The following is a 16,102-nucleotide window of genomic DNA, read 5'->3' as shown; positions in this document are numbered from 1 at the left end:
AACTGAGCATTTGAGCCAATGCAGTGATAACCTCAGATCCAGTGCCTGTCTCTGGGAGACCGAAAGAGGTTTCTTAACAACCAAATGCAATCACCACTTGGATTGCTGGTCATTAAGAAAATATTTGGCACAAACTATGAACTATTTGATTTTCCTGCTTTCTTGGGCCTTTGAAGATTGACCAAGTTGAAACACATTCAGCGTCTCCTCCAGAAAATTCCTCTATGAGCCTGCTTAGACTTATTCCTTAGAAAAACATGAAGCCAGCAAAACTGTGTGCTTTGAACATTCCAAGGGTTTCAATACTTTTTTAACGTTTATTCAGTTTTGAGAGACAGAGAGAGAGAGAGAAAGAGAGAGAGGCAGAGAAAGAGGGGAGACAGATTCTGAAGCAGCCTCCAGGCTCTGACCTGTCAGCGCAGAGCCCGACGTGGGGCTCGAACTCACGACTGTGAGATCATGACCTGAGTCGAAGTGGGACGCCCAACCCACTGAGCAACCCATGCGCCCCTCAACAATTGCAGGGTTTTCGAAGGAACTGACTCCAGATCACTTTGGGCATATGATTCACTTGAGCCATTTTAAGGATAAAATATATTAATATTGAATGCTTTAGACCTAAACACTCAAACAGATTGGATAATCAGACCTGGAGCAAAATTAATTGAAAAATAAAATAAATCTAAAGCCCAAGCACATGGAGTTGTGATCATCATCGTTGTTCTTGTTGTTCTCCTCTTCCTCCTCTTCTTTCTTTATTCTTTCTTCTTATTTATTAAAGAAATGAAAATGTTATACTGAAAAATATTCACTTAATGCAAAAGAAAGCAGTTAATGATGGAGAAACATTGAGGACAGGCAATTTATGTAAAACAAACAAAACTATGAGCCATAAATCCGAACATTAAATGTGAATGAAGTAAACAATCCAATCAAAAGGCAGAGTTGGTCAATATGGTTAAAATAAACAATAGCCTATTACGTGTTGTCTTCAGGGGACACACTGGATTTGAAGATATGAGTTGAAAGCAAAATGATAGAAAAAAGTCTACAAACAGAAACCACAGAAAACTAGAGTGGCTGTACTAATCTCAGATAAAACAGACTGTAAAACAACAGCAAAATATCAGTAGAGATGAAGAAAAGCCAGATAAAAAAGGATTCATCTGAATATCCATGGGACAAGAGGAACCAAAGTTCATGCATACCGGGGCATGAGTTGAAATCTTGTTACAACTCCTAGCAATTTGGCTGGGAATGATTTGTCCAACAATTATAGGAATAATAGGAATAAACATAGTTCAAAGACTAACATCCAACTTAGCATTCTCAATAGTTGTGTAGATTAAACTGATTTCAGTGTTGCCAAAATCTCTGGCCTCTAATGTGAAATGCAACATCATTTAGGGCCCGACAATTTTTTTTTCCAATTTTTCTTCAGTAATGTCTGCAACTCAGTTAAAACATCATGCACAGAAGGAAACAAAGCAGCATGAACAAACCTAAGAGAGACAATAGACAAGAGAAATCATATAATAGACAAGTTTATGAAAGCATATTTTGAGTCAGTCACTTTATAGCAAACTATAGGAAAATTTAGATAAAAGTCTAAAAATAGCTGGTAAAATATTAGTAAAACTTATGAGGACGACAAAAAAGAAATTTGAATTATAACTAAAGCCAGATAGATTCAATTAACAATCAACAATCTTTCTATATAGAAAACCCACACAAAGTTGGATTCACTGATGAATTCTATCAGACATCTGCATAACAAGTAATTCCAATCATATACAAGCTTTCCCAGAATTAAAATAAAAATGAGTGAATTTCTTTTCATTTCATGAGGCTAATGAAACCCTCATTTCATGAGGCCCTTAAAACCAAACTTAACAAGAACAGCAAAATAAAAGAGAATCTCACAGCCAATAACTTTTAAGAACATTCATACAAAAATCCTAAGGAAAATACTAGATAGTAAAGTGAAAAACGTACGAAGGATAATTCATCATGGGTCAGTTGGACCTTCAGCAGGAATGCATTAAAATTAATTAATGCAATTTCCCACTTTTTCATATTAAAGCAAAAAAAATCATTATAATTTCTGTACAGTTTTAATTGTTTGCTATTCAGCCTGTTGTTAAGAAAGTAGTAATTCCTACCTCGTGTTATGGGGACGGACAAACCCAGCTTTGAGGAGGGGAATCCCAACCACGTGGGGCCCCAAGAGGGTTGCACTTGAGAACGGTGAACAGGCAGGGGCTGTCGGAGGGAAGTTCTGCAGAATCAAGAGGGTGGGGTGCCCCCTGGTTTCTATGTGATCACGTAATTGGCTTGTTGAATAATTCCATGGCCTGGCAGGGAACTGACGCCCACCCTCCAGAAGCAGGAGCTACACTTGGTACATTTGATGAGGACTGTTGCCTGGCTAGGGGGCCTTATCCTGGTGGGCTGATTGGGCGACAACCTTGTAGTTAGGCCATTTGAAGTCCTCCTGATTTTACCAGAAGACAATGCATCAGACTGCACCTTGGCTTTAGGCTTTACACCACAACTACATGAAGAGTTATGTCTGGATTTGTTTTTAATGTTTATTTTTGAGAGAGAGACAGAGCACGAGCAGGGGAGGGGCAGAGAGAGAGAGAGAGAGAGAGAGAGAGAGAGAGAGAATCTGAAGCAGGCTCCAGGCTCTGAGCTGTCAGCACAGAGCCCGACGCAGTGCTCACACCCAGGAACCATGAGACCATGACCTGAGCTGAATTCAGAAGCTTGACCAACTGAAGCCGAAGTCTGATGCTTAACCCATTGAGCCACTCAGGTGCCCCATAGAGAAATGTTTATACAGAGGGTACGGTTAGGGGAAGTCATTTATTTAGAGTAACTTTTTATGGTAGCGTGTTATTTTTTCCTGTAGTATGAACAATCTTCTTGAGACTCTACATCATTTAGTTTTATCCAGAAGCAAGTGAGAAGGATAAGAGAAATGTATAGGTTGCAATGATAAAATTGACGCAGATAGGCGGAGTCGGAGGACCCAGAGGGGGGCCCCCCGGGACCAACCTACACAGTCTTTGGCTTCACTCAAGATGGAAATCAAAGGCAGTAGAAGGCGAAATCCTACTTTATTGAAGACGTGGGGAAGGAGATACACTTGGAACGTCTGGGAGATTCAGAAAGGAAAAGAAGGAGTCTCATCTTTCTTGGGGCCTAGGGTTTTTGTTGACAGTTGTGGTCTGGTGCACGTGTACCCTCAGGCATCCAGGAACTGGTCAGAAAGAGGACAAGGTCCAGGTGTCCATCATATGTCACTTATTGGCTGAAGCCAGGGGTCTCGGCATCGAGACGTCTGGCGCCTTTGGTCTGGGGTATGCGTGTGATAGCTTCAATCATTCTCACCTGGTCTTTCCTTCCATGCGTGGTATTCTAGAGAAATCACGAACTCCTTGTCCCTTACAAGGATGACATGGGCTATTTGCATCCCGAGGCATGTGTGGAGTGGAGTGGGGGAGCAGGCCCTAGCACGAATAGAAGTCGGAAAAGAAGCAAAGGGGAAAAGCAGCTTTTTCTCTCATGGGTGCCTTTGGTTTCCTATCTCAAAACCCTAGCTTGTGGTCGTGTCTTCCCTTCTCATTCTTTGCCTTCATGAAGAGTTTCCGGTTTTGTCATTGTTTTCTGGAAAAACTCATCTTATGAAACATATTAACTCCTGTAATCTAAAGTGAATATGAATGAAAACAAGTGAGGTCAGTGGATTATGGTAATTTTGTTCCTCTGACCCATAGACCAGGTAAAATAGAACATTAAGGCAACACATTTCGTGCAGATAAAACCACAGCTGGATTTATGCAAAATATTGAAGATCGGATTTAATTTCTCAAATCTTGGCCAAGTGATCACCTCAGGGCAATCTCTAATGCCCCCTCACATCCGGCCTGTTGTCATTACTGCGGATAGGCCTAATATTGCGGTAATCTCGTTTTCCTAACTCCACATTGTTTAGCAGATCTGGGAGATATAGTCTGGAGAATGGAGCATTGACGTTTTCAAGAAATTTTAATAATCTATAGGAGCATGAATGAGACTACCTGAAATTTCTCTTATTCCAGTGATAGGGTCCATTTGTTGGCATGCCGGAATCCCAACATTTTGCCTCTTTACTTGCCTCATCAAAGGTTGGCTGACCTGAGATTATGAAGGCAGAATGAATACGAGTAGACAAATTGCACTGAAGATTACTGGCTGTCAGGCCGTTCAGACTGTTTAAAATATTTTACGTATTAACTCTAGTGACTGGTGAAATTTATAACAAAGGGAAGTTGCAAAGCTGTGTGTTCCTGTAATTAAAGGTTGAAATGTTTCCATAGTTAACATGTTTTATCTGACTTCCCTAACGTACATAGTCCCTTGTAAAGGATGAGTGCTCTGTGATGCACAGTTTTAGAATTCATCAAAGTATTAATCCATTAGGGTTTGAAATTATTTTGTATGTAAACTCCTTCGATTTGACCCCTTTAACAATCATAACCAGACATATATTTGATGACGATCTAATGCTGCAGAAGTGGCCTAGATGGGTTTTCTTCCACTTAATACATATTTTATATGTTCATTTGGAAAGTAATTAGATTAGTAATTAAATAGTAATATTTACAATATCGAGAGGGGTACCACTGAGGGCTAGAACATGGTTTAATTTTTAACCAAGGACTTTCATATCTACTCTTGAGACAAAGAAGCATTCTTCAACTTATTTTTACTGTCTATGAGGAAACTGAAATCACTTCGAATGATCACTGTGCAGTGTTTGTTTATGAAATATTCTTCTCCGTGAGTTGTTATCATGACTGGCAAAGACATATTCGAATGTATTGTAGATGATTAGTCTTCGAAATTGCCTCGAAAGAGGTGCAAAATGCCAGATGTGGTTCATATAACATGTCACTATTAATTAGGTGGAAAATTCCTGCTGAGCAGCTTATTATAGGCAAAATAAATGGTTTTCATTAACTAGTAATTAACCTGGCTATATTATGAAGGTCAAAAATTAGTCTATGGTATACAACAACTTACCTGCACGTTTAAGAAGAGAAATTTATGAATCTAAATACTCTCCTAAAATACAAATAATGACAGAGGCAGAATCACATAGGTCAGTAAGCAACAATGGCAAGATTTCAAATAGAATGAAGTTATGTATAGTCAGAAGAAAACGGGCTTTTGTTGTGTATCTTGTGTTATTACTTATGTCATTATCTTATTTCATTTTCTATAGCAAGGTAAAAGAGAATTCTATTATTCCCAAGTTTTATCCATGGAATTAGAGGTCCAGAAATGTCATTCTTCCTATGTCATGTATGATAAATACCTGGGAAGCAATCCCTTTTGGTGGTCTACCAGCTGCCGAATAGCACGGTCCTTGTAGCAGGGAAGAAATAATTTAAAAAGAAGGTGCAAGAACTGGTCTGGGAGTACTGAAATCATAGATTAAGCAATGAATTTATGAGCAAAATAATTAATGTATTAATGAATAAGTAGACAAAAATACTTTTGCGCAAACAATTTGACTGCCAATTCCATGCGTATAAAATTGGAAAGAGTGGAAATTATAGAGGTGGGAAAAGTAGCAAATAGTGGAATAGCTGGAATGAGGTCGTGCTGTGGTCTTGCAACTAATGTTAGAGAAGTGAACATTTGGGCATTCTTTTTAAGGTTTAATTAAAAATGAGGACTAGATGTTGACTCCGTATATTTAATTTAAAAAATTTTTTAATGTTTATTTATCTTTGAGAGAGGGAGAGAGAGAGGGGAAGGAGCAGAGAGAGACGGAGACACAGAATCCCAAGTAGGCTCCAGGCTCTGAGCTGTCAGTACAGAACCTAAAGCAGGGCTCGGATTCGCAAACCACGAGATCGTGACCTAGGCTGAAGTTGGATATTTAACCGACTGAGCCGCCCAGGTGCCCCTGACTCAACGTATTTATATATTGCAATAGGATCACCACCTTAAGATTAGCTAACACCTCTGTCATGTCACATGATTATCATTTCTTTGTTGTGGTAGGAACGATCAAGACCTAGTCTCTTAGCAACTTTGAGGTTTGCATATAGCGATCTTGACTAGAATCATTATGTGGTACACTTGACACCTGCACGATGTTATAATTAATTATATCTCCCTAAGATTACAAAAAAAAGAATTTCCACTAAATCCATTTAAAAAGCAATTCTCTCTTTGTAAATAAAACATCACCATTCCCGGAAAAAATGATGAAGTTGTAATTTTGGCGGGGGGAGGGAGACAGGCAGAATATAGTTTCTCTCACTCTCATTTGGAGAAAGTCTCTCAGCTTAATACTTTCTAAAGAATTAAGATTTTTAAATAAAAAAATATGACTGTAAATAACCTTATGGCTTATTGGTTTCTTTGTTGAGAACATAGAAAATATGCCTATGTATTTAGAGTAGAACGTTTTCATGATGTCAATGAAAAATACGACTTCCCACCTTTTAAATTTGTTATTTGGAGGAAAGAAATGAGAATGGAGGGATTAGTTCTTTTCTATAAGGATAAGAAGAGTGCAAAGTGTGTTCACTGGCAAGGAGAGAAATCCGATAATTCAGGTACCTCGAGTACCAGAATGTATGAGCTATCTAGCTGTTTCTTAGTGTATGGAGAAAAGCGATAGCATCTTTATGACTTTATTTTTATGTGTGTCTGTGCCTATAATAGAAGCAGAGGAAGTGGCAGCTGCAGAAATAATAAGCCGACAGAGATGCAGCCCATATTTGGAACATTCATCCTCTGGGGTCATGATATTGAGGTCATTTAGCATCAACAGGACCAATTGCGCAGGACATTAATGTGCGGCCACAGTGGCACACGGCGACAGCAACCAGGCTGGAGACAGGCGCCTCTTTCTTCCTGAGAACCCATGAGACTAATGGAGAGGCAAATGAAATACGCATGTTGGCACAAACTTTCAAGGAGGGTTGATAACTCCAGCAATCAAGACAAATCATATTTTCCTGCATAAAAAAAATCAATGCAGGAAATCTAGATATATCAAAATATCAAGAATTTTAACATTGAAGATAATGGACATTTTAATAAAATCAAAGAAAATTTTAAAAGTTAACTGCAGGCTAATATTTTTAGAATGGTCTGAAAAATATTTCCTTTAGAAGAAAGGACCCTGTCTAGCATCTCTTTAATATATGATTCATAATGTCAGTGGTACAATCTGTATTAGTGTTCTCCAGAGATACAAACCCATAGGATATGTATAGATAAAAAAGGGGACATTTATTATGGACATTGACTCAGTCAATTATGAGGCTGAGAAGTTCTATGTTGGGGCCATTTGCAAACAGGAGAACTGGGAAAACCAGTGGTGTAATTCAGTCTGCATCCCAAAGGGCCCGAGAACCAGGTGAGCTGAGTGTAACTCCCAGTTCAAGATGGAAGGCATGAGAAGGGGTCCACTGGTGTAAGTAAGATCCTAGTCCAGTGGCTTGAGAACCAGGAGCTCCAATGCCCAAGGGTGGGAGAAAATGAATGTCCCAGCTCAAGAAAAAAGATAAAGAATGCGTCCCCTTTCTTCCTTTCTGTTCTATTTGGGCCTTCCACTGACTGGATGATGCCTACCCACATAGGTGAGGGTAGACCTTCTTTATCCAGATTATTGACTCAAATGCTAATCCCATAGCTAAACACCTTCAGAGTCACATCCAGAAATAGTGTTTTACCTTTAACCCAAACTGCCATACAAAATGAGGCATCGCATTATCCAAAATCACTAGTTATGTGAGGACTAGGAATCGATGATTCATACTCAAGAGAACAGGCAATCGATGGAGATGACCACCCATGAGACGACCCAGATGTTGGAACTACCAGATGGGTTTTCACAACAGATATATAACTATGCAAAAGCATGTAAATATAAATATAAATATAGTATGGAGGGGCGCCTGGGTGGCGCAGTCGGTTAAGCGTCCGACTTCAGCCAGGTCACGATCTCGCGGTCGGTGAGTTCGAGCCCCGCGTCAGGCTCTGGGCTGATGGCTCAGAGCCTGGAGCCTGTTTCCGATTCTGTGTCTCCCTCTCTCTCTGCCCCTCGCCCGTTCATGCTCTGTCTCTCTCTGTCCCAAAAATAAATAAACGTTGAAAAAAAAATTTTTTTAATAAAATAAAATAAAATAAAATAAATAAATATAGTATGGAAATAGAGGAAAACTTAGATGTGAAAAGGAAACTAGAGAGAGAAAAGAGAGAGAGAGAGAGAGAGAGAGGGATTTATTATGCAAAAGTGTGTAAAGAAAAATATAAATACAGTATGGAAATAGAGTAAAACTCAGAGATGAAAAGGAAATGATAGAAAGAGAGAAAAGAGAGATAAAGAGGGAGAGAGAGATTTATTTTAAGGCATTATCTCACATGTTGGGGGGGGGGGTCGTCAAGTCCAATCTCCGTAGAGCAAGCAGGTGGACAGGCTGGAAATTCAGAAAAGAGTTGATGTCACAGCCTTGAGTCAGAAATCTCTGGACTGGAAACTGGAAACTTTGAGGCAGGGTTTCTATGCTACTCTAGAGTGACAGAATGGCTTCTGGTCCAGGAACCTACGTTTGCTCCAACGTCCTTTAACTGATTGGATGAGGCCATCCACATTTTGGAGGGAAGCTGGCTCTGCTCAAAATCTAGGGACTTAAATGTTAACCGCATCTAAAAAATACCTTCACAACAACATTAAGAATATGTTGGACCAGACAGCTGGCCCCATGGCCTAGCTAAGTTGACACATAAAATTATCATCACGAATGGCTGTCCTTTTATTTTTAAATATAAATATAAGCAATATGCACCAATGGAATGGGTAAATGAATAACTGCCTGTTAATAGACACTGTTCTGGTATTGTTTATCAGGATAGTATTTATTGATAGAAAACTAAGAGATAATACTTGCTCTCGGGTAGCCAATTTTCTTTTTTTTTTTAAGTTTATTAATTTATTTTGAGAGAGAGAGAGAGAGAGAGAGAGAGAGGGAGAGAGAGAGAGAGAGAATCCCAAGCTGGCTCCACACTGTCAGCACAGAGCCTGATGCGGGGCTCGAACTCACAAACCTCCCAAACGGTGAGATCATGACCTGAACTGAAATCAAGAGTCTGATGCTTAATCGACTGAGCCACCCAGGAGCTCCTCAGGTATCCACCTCTCTGATGTCCAGGCTGAACGTCCTGAACAGTTTCTCGTTAGGGAGGATGCTAACCTTAGAAAAAGCTATGTCCTTTTCCTCCTCTCTGCATGTTTTTTACCCTCTACACATGTAAGGTAAGTACAGTGAGGCAACTGCTTGTAACAGTCATGTGTTAGGAAGAGGCATTAGGAACTATGTGGTTCTAAAAAGCAGTGAAGAGGGGCTCCTGGGTGGCTCAGTTGGTTGGGCGTCCGACTCCGGCTTGGGTCATGATCTCGTGGTTAGTGAGTTCAAGCCCTATGTCGGGCTCTGTGCTGACAACTCAGAGCCCGGAGCCTGCTTCGGATTCTGTGTCTCTCTCTCTCTCTCTTCCCCTCCCCCACTCATGTTCTGTCTCTGTCTCTCTCAAAAATAAATAAACATTAAAAAAAAACTTTTAAAGCAGTGAACATTTTCATTAGCTGGAGTGCAGGCTAGGTCCATGACACTTCAAAACCTCACTCTTTTTTATTCATTTATGAAGCAAGACGAAAGGACATTTTTCAAAAAGAAACAACCTTAACTGCAACCACAGAGAGGAATGCTTTACAATTCGCCTCAGAAAAGTTTACTATCTCCCTACTAGTAAGTTATTCAAAATTAATTATTCATTTATTGATTGATTCGGCAATGACGCAGAAGACGATATGTTGTTAAGGCAAAACTGTGCATGCCCCTTTTTATCACACGCATTTATAAGCTTTAGAAGCAGAAAGCAATGACCCACTGACCCCGGAGTTCCTCAAATGGAGAAAATACACACTAGAGGAAATCGGGTTTACCCATTTTAGGAGAGCCACATAAAAACCTCCAGTCAGTATTATTTTTAGTAGTAAAATTCTGGAAGCAATGAAAACATTCATTACTGAAGAATGGGTAAATAAATTGAGTATGGTCACACAATGGATTAAACAAAAATGAGTAAAGGGTACATTTATTAAAATCAGTAAACTTCAAATACATATTTTTATGTGTATTTATTTTGAGAGAGAGAGAGAGAGAAAGAGACTGAGGGAAGGGCAGAAAGAGAGAGGGAGAGAGAGAATCCCAAGCAGGCTCTGCATTGTCAGTGCAGAGCTCGACACAGGGCTCGATCTCACCAACCATGAGATCTGAACCTGACCTGAGCTGAAAAGAATCAGGTGTTCAAGCGACTGAGCCACGCAGGCACCCCAAAATACATAATTTTAAGTGAATAAAAAACATGTTGCAAAGTGATCTGACAGTGTTATGTTCCTCCTGTATTAGTGACAATATGTTTATAGTGACAATACATATTATATATATGTTATATATAAAACCATAAATGGCTGGGGTGCCTGGGTGGCTCAGTCGGTTGAGCGTCTGACTTCAGCTCAGGTCACGATCTCACGGTCCATGAGTTCGAGTCCCACCTTGGGCTCTGTGCTGACAGCTCAGAGCCTGGAGCCTGCTTTGGATTCTGTGTCTCCTTCTCTCTCTGCACTTCCCCTGATCACACTCTGTCTGTCTCTCTCTCAAAAATAAATGAAGATTAAAAAAATAAATAAAGCCATAAATGGAGAGACACACATTCACTCAGCATCTCTGGCAACAGATAGGAGGGAATGTGATGGGGGTGGGAATAGATTTTCTGCAGTATATGTAAAAGCTTTTTTGTAATAGATGGAAATACTAATATAATACTAATATAATAGATGGAATACTAATATAACACTAATTGTACTAATTAAATCTGGGTGATGATTACACAGATCTCTGCTCTATTAATATCTATATGTTTTTATCTTTACAGAAAATCACAGTTAAGAAAACAACAAAAAATATGATATTAGGTTGAAATAAGCAGAGACAACATAGCTGCTCATTAGAGATATTTGAATCCAACTGCATCTTTCACAAAGCAAATCAGCATCAGGGAGTTCTATTTTATTTCAAATCAACTCTGCCTTCCTCCCTGAAAAATAGGCATTTTGTTATCTGCCACGACTCCTTAAGCTTTCTAAAGAGAAGAGCTATGAATGCTACAGAGTAAATAAGATCCTTCGAAAATCCTAAAGTCTAACTGGTATACTTTATGACACAAAGTGCATGTGCTACACTGAATAGTAATGACAAATTTGTGGTCAGCGTGCATCCATGATTCCATAGTACATTCAGGCGCAAGTTAATATTTAATCCAATGTTTATCCCCATTTAAAACTCAAATAGTCACAAATATATTAGAAAACTGTAATGTTATTTCAAAAACACTATAGTGGAAGGTATAGGCTTCCAGAAGAAAAAAACAAAAACAAGAACGTTGTATGTTTCAAACGGTACCATTCACAGAATTATAAAAAAGGGCTGTTTCTAATCTTGAGAAGAAGAGTCCAAAGAAAGAGTTTCTAATGAAGCAGAGCTATTTAGAGCCTGGTGCGTCCCTAGGAGATAGTGAAATTCTATAAATCGGAAGAAAAAACCAACGGTAATGACATGGAAGAAACCTTGCAGCTTGCCTATGTAGAGTTGCCTATAGAGAATGAGAACTGAAGCCTTATTTCTTCTGCAAATATATACTTTCAAAATGGGATTTCTTAATAGCACCCTGCTGCTTTTATTGGAAAGGCAGTTAGAAATCATACAAGTTTCACTTCGTATTTCAGCTCTCATGCCACATTTAATAATATAATCTCAAATAAGGCCACATGGTGAGGCATAATTCTGCTGCTCATAATAAAAAAAAAGTGCCATTTTCAGAAGATGTTTAGAACATGCAGTGAAATCGTTCACGCGTACCCAAAGCTGGTTTTGTGTTTGACACTAGCATATAGAGTAGGCAAGCCTCGAGTTATCATCAAAAAGGTGCAATCATTGGGGAAAAAAATAAGGCATTTTGTTTGTAGACAAGAAAAATTACTTGGAAATGCTATTAACGTAAGTACTCTATTAATGAAAGTTAACTTAATAATCACAATGTATTTGTGTTTTCTGTGTCAACAAAATGCTTCACTGGATGAGAATAATATAATGTAGAAATGGAGGGAGAAAAATTGATGCTAAACTAATAATTGGATTTTTTCCAGCTGCTTTGGCACATTTCTCCATAATACTTTTATAGTCCTAGAATATTCAGTAAAAAAGCTCTAGGAAATTATGCATCAGTTCATAATCACAAATAGCCTCTATAAAATATTTATAATGTACTCTCCTTTAATTTTCAGACTAGAATATTAGATTTAGATACCGTCTGTCCATGTCTTTGATTTGTAGTTGAGGACACTGAGGTCCAAAGAAGTCCATTGTCACAGCTATTGGAAGGGGCACCCAGAGCAGAAAACTCTCAGGTTTGTGTTCATTCTGTGACACCTGAACGGTTTTTCTCCTTAAAAAAAATGTAAAAAAGAGGCAAGTCAATGGAGTGAACCAGCTATAAAGCGCCATTAAAAAACGAACAGTAACTATGTTATTAATGACGGTAGTTGTTACATAATAAGAAAATGAAGTTTTCGTGTCAAATTATCATCGTAGAAGAGGATTGAAAAAGGGCTTTGGCCATCAGAAACAACAGGGAGAGTTCTGAAAAGATTGTTCTTTAGTTGTGTTTACTAACAATTTCTACAAGCTTTTATGTAAAAAAAAGTAGTTTAATGCCGAGAATCTTGCTAGTCGCTGGGAATACAAAGATGAGTAAGACGTTCCCTGCTTTGAATGCTGTTAACGGCCTTTGTGGGAGACAATGCTACATCCAAGTACAGTAACAGCAGTGAGGAAAGTTTGTAGAAATGGCTATGGGACATCTTACTACAAGGAGAGATCAAAGGAAACTTCACGGAGTAAACCACCTTCCAGGAGTTTTGAAAGGTGGGTCCAGTCAGCAAAGTGTGAGACCACTGATGCAGAGGGTAGGTTAGAGGATAAAGATGGAAAACAGGAGGGTCAGAGGAAGAGAGAGGCCAGAAAGGCAGGAGAGACTCGAGCAGGTGAGGAGCAGCAGGGGGGTGAGGGACGCAGCACAGGAGGGGGACAGGCAATGGGAGGCAAGGCTGGAAGCTGGCAGGGCCGTTGTCCCCTCAGCTGTGTTCTCCAAGAGCACGGTGCATGCCAGCCCTGCTCCCCACACTGGGCACATGGTAGGAAGACAGCGGCAAGCGTCCTCTCACACCTTTCAAATGCTGCTGCCATATTAAAGATGGGAATTTAGGCTGTGAAAACTGGAAAGGGGTGGAAGGATTCCGAGTTGGGCAGTTACTCGATCAGGTTTGGGTTTCGGAAAGCCGATTCTGGGAGCACCTGGGCGGCTCAGTTGGTGGAGCCTCCAACTTCGGCTCAGGTCACGATCTCACGGTCTGTGAGTTCGAGCCCCGCATCGGGCTCTGTGCTGATGGCTCAGAGCCTGGAGCCTGCTTTGGATGCTGTGTCTCCCTCTCTCTCTGCCCCTCCCCAGCTCAGGCACTGTCTCTCTGTCTGTCAAGAATAAATAAACATTGAAAAAAGTAGAGAAGAGGAAAAGAAAAGAAAAGAAAAGAAAAGAAAAGAAAAGAAAAGAAAAGGAAAGGAAAGGAAAGGAAAGAAAGCTAATTCTGGCAGTTCTGATGAGGGTAAACTGAAGAGGGTGATATTCTGAGCCCAGGAACTTATTTCTCAGACTGAGAATTTCTTTTTCAAAGTAGTTTCATAGTCCAGGAAATCTGATAGTGTCTGGAGTACAGGAAATGCAGGCTGGTTTCTGTTTCTGTCCACTCCTGCCCTAGTCCCCCACACCTCCCAAACCCCTCCTGTAGTGAGGAGAAACCTCGCATATCATTCTCTAAGAAGAGGCAGAAAAGACTGAAAATAGGTTCCTAAATGGCAAAAAGACGCTACATATTGGAAAAGAGATAAACGGAGCTAGCGTTCCATCAGCTCTGGTTCTAAGAAATGTCGTGTTGATTGCAGGAGTCTTTGGAAAATGTCACTGCCTTGTCCTCCTGAAACATCAATGTCTCATGCGGCCTTCAGGGAAGGATTTCATCCATCCGTCTGCTCTCACAGAACTGGATGATTTAAACTCCTGTCTCTGAATTTTAACTTGCCCAGGATGACTTTCCTCTTTTGCTTTGCCTTCTCTGTTGTTTACTCAAAATCCAGGGTATATCCTGCCTTTTTCACTTACCTTTTCCTAATGGCCTTAGTCCTTTCTCTGAACTTCTGTTTCTTACTGTCTGGATGCTTTCATGTTTTTTTCTTCATGTATCATTTTGTAATCCTAGAATGTAACACATTGACTCAAATATAATATTTACTAGTAATATTTGTGGAAAATAAAGGGTATGAAATTAAAAAAAAAAGAATAAAGAGTCCTCAGGTTTGGTCCAATTGTTAGGCACAGGCTCACTTCTGAATTTGTTTATATGAAGATTTTCTTGAGTAAACTCTGAGAAATATATGTCTTAACCATAGGATCACAATACTAAATACATGACTGCTCCATACAACAGCCTATAATATTATAATTAGAGATTACCTTGTTGGAAAATGGAGATTAAATATGTCATGTACCAAATTAAAATTAAACTAAGAATATGTTTATTTTTAAAAATTTTTTAAGTTAAACTGAGAATATTTTTATTTTTGAAAAATATAAATCTGACTTCATTTTAGAAAAGAATTGTGTTGTTCATAAATACTTGATGATTTTTAAGATAAAATAGTGTTCTAGATTTTTATTTTGAAGATATACATTTAAATTGAAGATATAAAATTAAATAAAAAAATTTAAATTTTGTTCTTTTTGAGCGAGCGAGAGGGTGAGCAAGGGAGGGACAGAAAGAGGGGGAGAGAGAGAGAATCCCAAACAAGCTCTATCCATGCTGTCAGCACAGAGCCCGAGGTGGGGCTCAATCTCACCACCATGAGATCACAACCTGAGATGTTACCAAGCGTCTGGCACTTAACCAACTGAGCTACCCAGGCACCCCTAAATCTATCAAAAAATTTAAAAAAGAACTTTTATTTTAAGTAACGCATAAATAACTGCAGATATTTTCCTTTCAGCACATACCTTCAAGGCATTGACGTAGGGGAACTGAAGGGAGTCCATTTTGGAAACGCTCCATCTTGGCTGTGTCTCCGCCGGTCCCATTTCCTCATGTTCTGTATTTCACCTTGCATCTGAGTAAACTAAAGAAGCTATGTTCCTACTCCAAGGGGGAGACAAGAAAGTTAATCATTCTCTTGTGGGAAAACATCCTTGGTCCCCATACACCTGATAACATCTAAGAGCAAATCTCTGTCAACGCTGGTGCCGACACCCTTACCTTCAGTGATTTCTGGAATAACACCTCTTGTTCACTTGACACTTACCTTTGATCAGACCCTACCCTGGATGCCTGAAGGAACACATACACTGAACTCCTTTCAACGTAAACCTCTGACCCCAAGCAATGAGGAAGCGGCTTACTTCTCCTCTTCCAAGTCTCCCAGACACCCTATCTGCTGTAGTCTGGCACTTACCTGACTCAGTAAACTCCCCTCTTATTTCCTCCTGGCTCCCATTTGATTTCTGTCAGGTGAAGCTGGTCCTTCGGGATGCCCTGTGGATTCTCGAACCTGGCTTGCCTGCATCAGCACTTATGGGAAAGATCACGCACGTTTGAATGACTGAAAGAAAGCCAGAGAGACCAGACCACAGAGAGGCAAAGCTAAAAATGTAGGCAGAGGTTTAATCGTGTTTGGTCTCCAGGGCTTTGTGAAATATTTTTATGTTCATCCTCTTGGTGATAAAGGTTTTTTTTTGTTTTTTTCTGATGTTTAACATTTAATATCTGTGTAATCTCATGCGAGCTAATTAGCCTATATAAACCTCAGTGTAATCAGGGAGTTGTTGGGAAGGGTAAATGAGATCATGTATATTACTTAGGCAAAATGCT

General features: G+C 39.6%; 1 long non-coding RNA gene across 1 annotated transcript; it reads right to left on the bottom strand.

Moving 5' to 3' along the window:
- Positions 1 to 303: 303 nt before the first annotated feature.
- On the bottom strand, positions 304 to 15,337 carry LOC147575683 (uncharacterized). The gene is made up of 3 exons (XR_015242768.1): positions 15,235 to 15,337; positions 14,347 to 14,439; positions 304 to 1,502 (listed from the first exon to the last, which is right to left on the bottom strand). It is a non-coding gene; the product is annotated as an uncharacterized LOC147575683 (long non-coding RNA).
- Positions 15,338 to 16,102: the final 765 nt, after the last annotated feature.

This window comes from Puma concolor, chromosome D3 (assembly GCF_028749965.1).
Source record: "Puma concolor isolate L17-30 chromosome D3, mPumCon1.1.hap2, whole genome shotgun sequence".
NCBI classification, from domain to species: Eukaryota; Metazoa; Chordata; class Mammalia; order Carnivora; family Felidae; genus Puma; species Puma concolor.
This window is presented reverse-complemented; position numbering and strand designations above follow the sequence as displayed.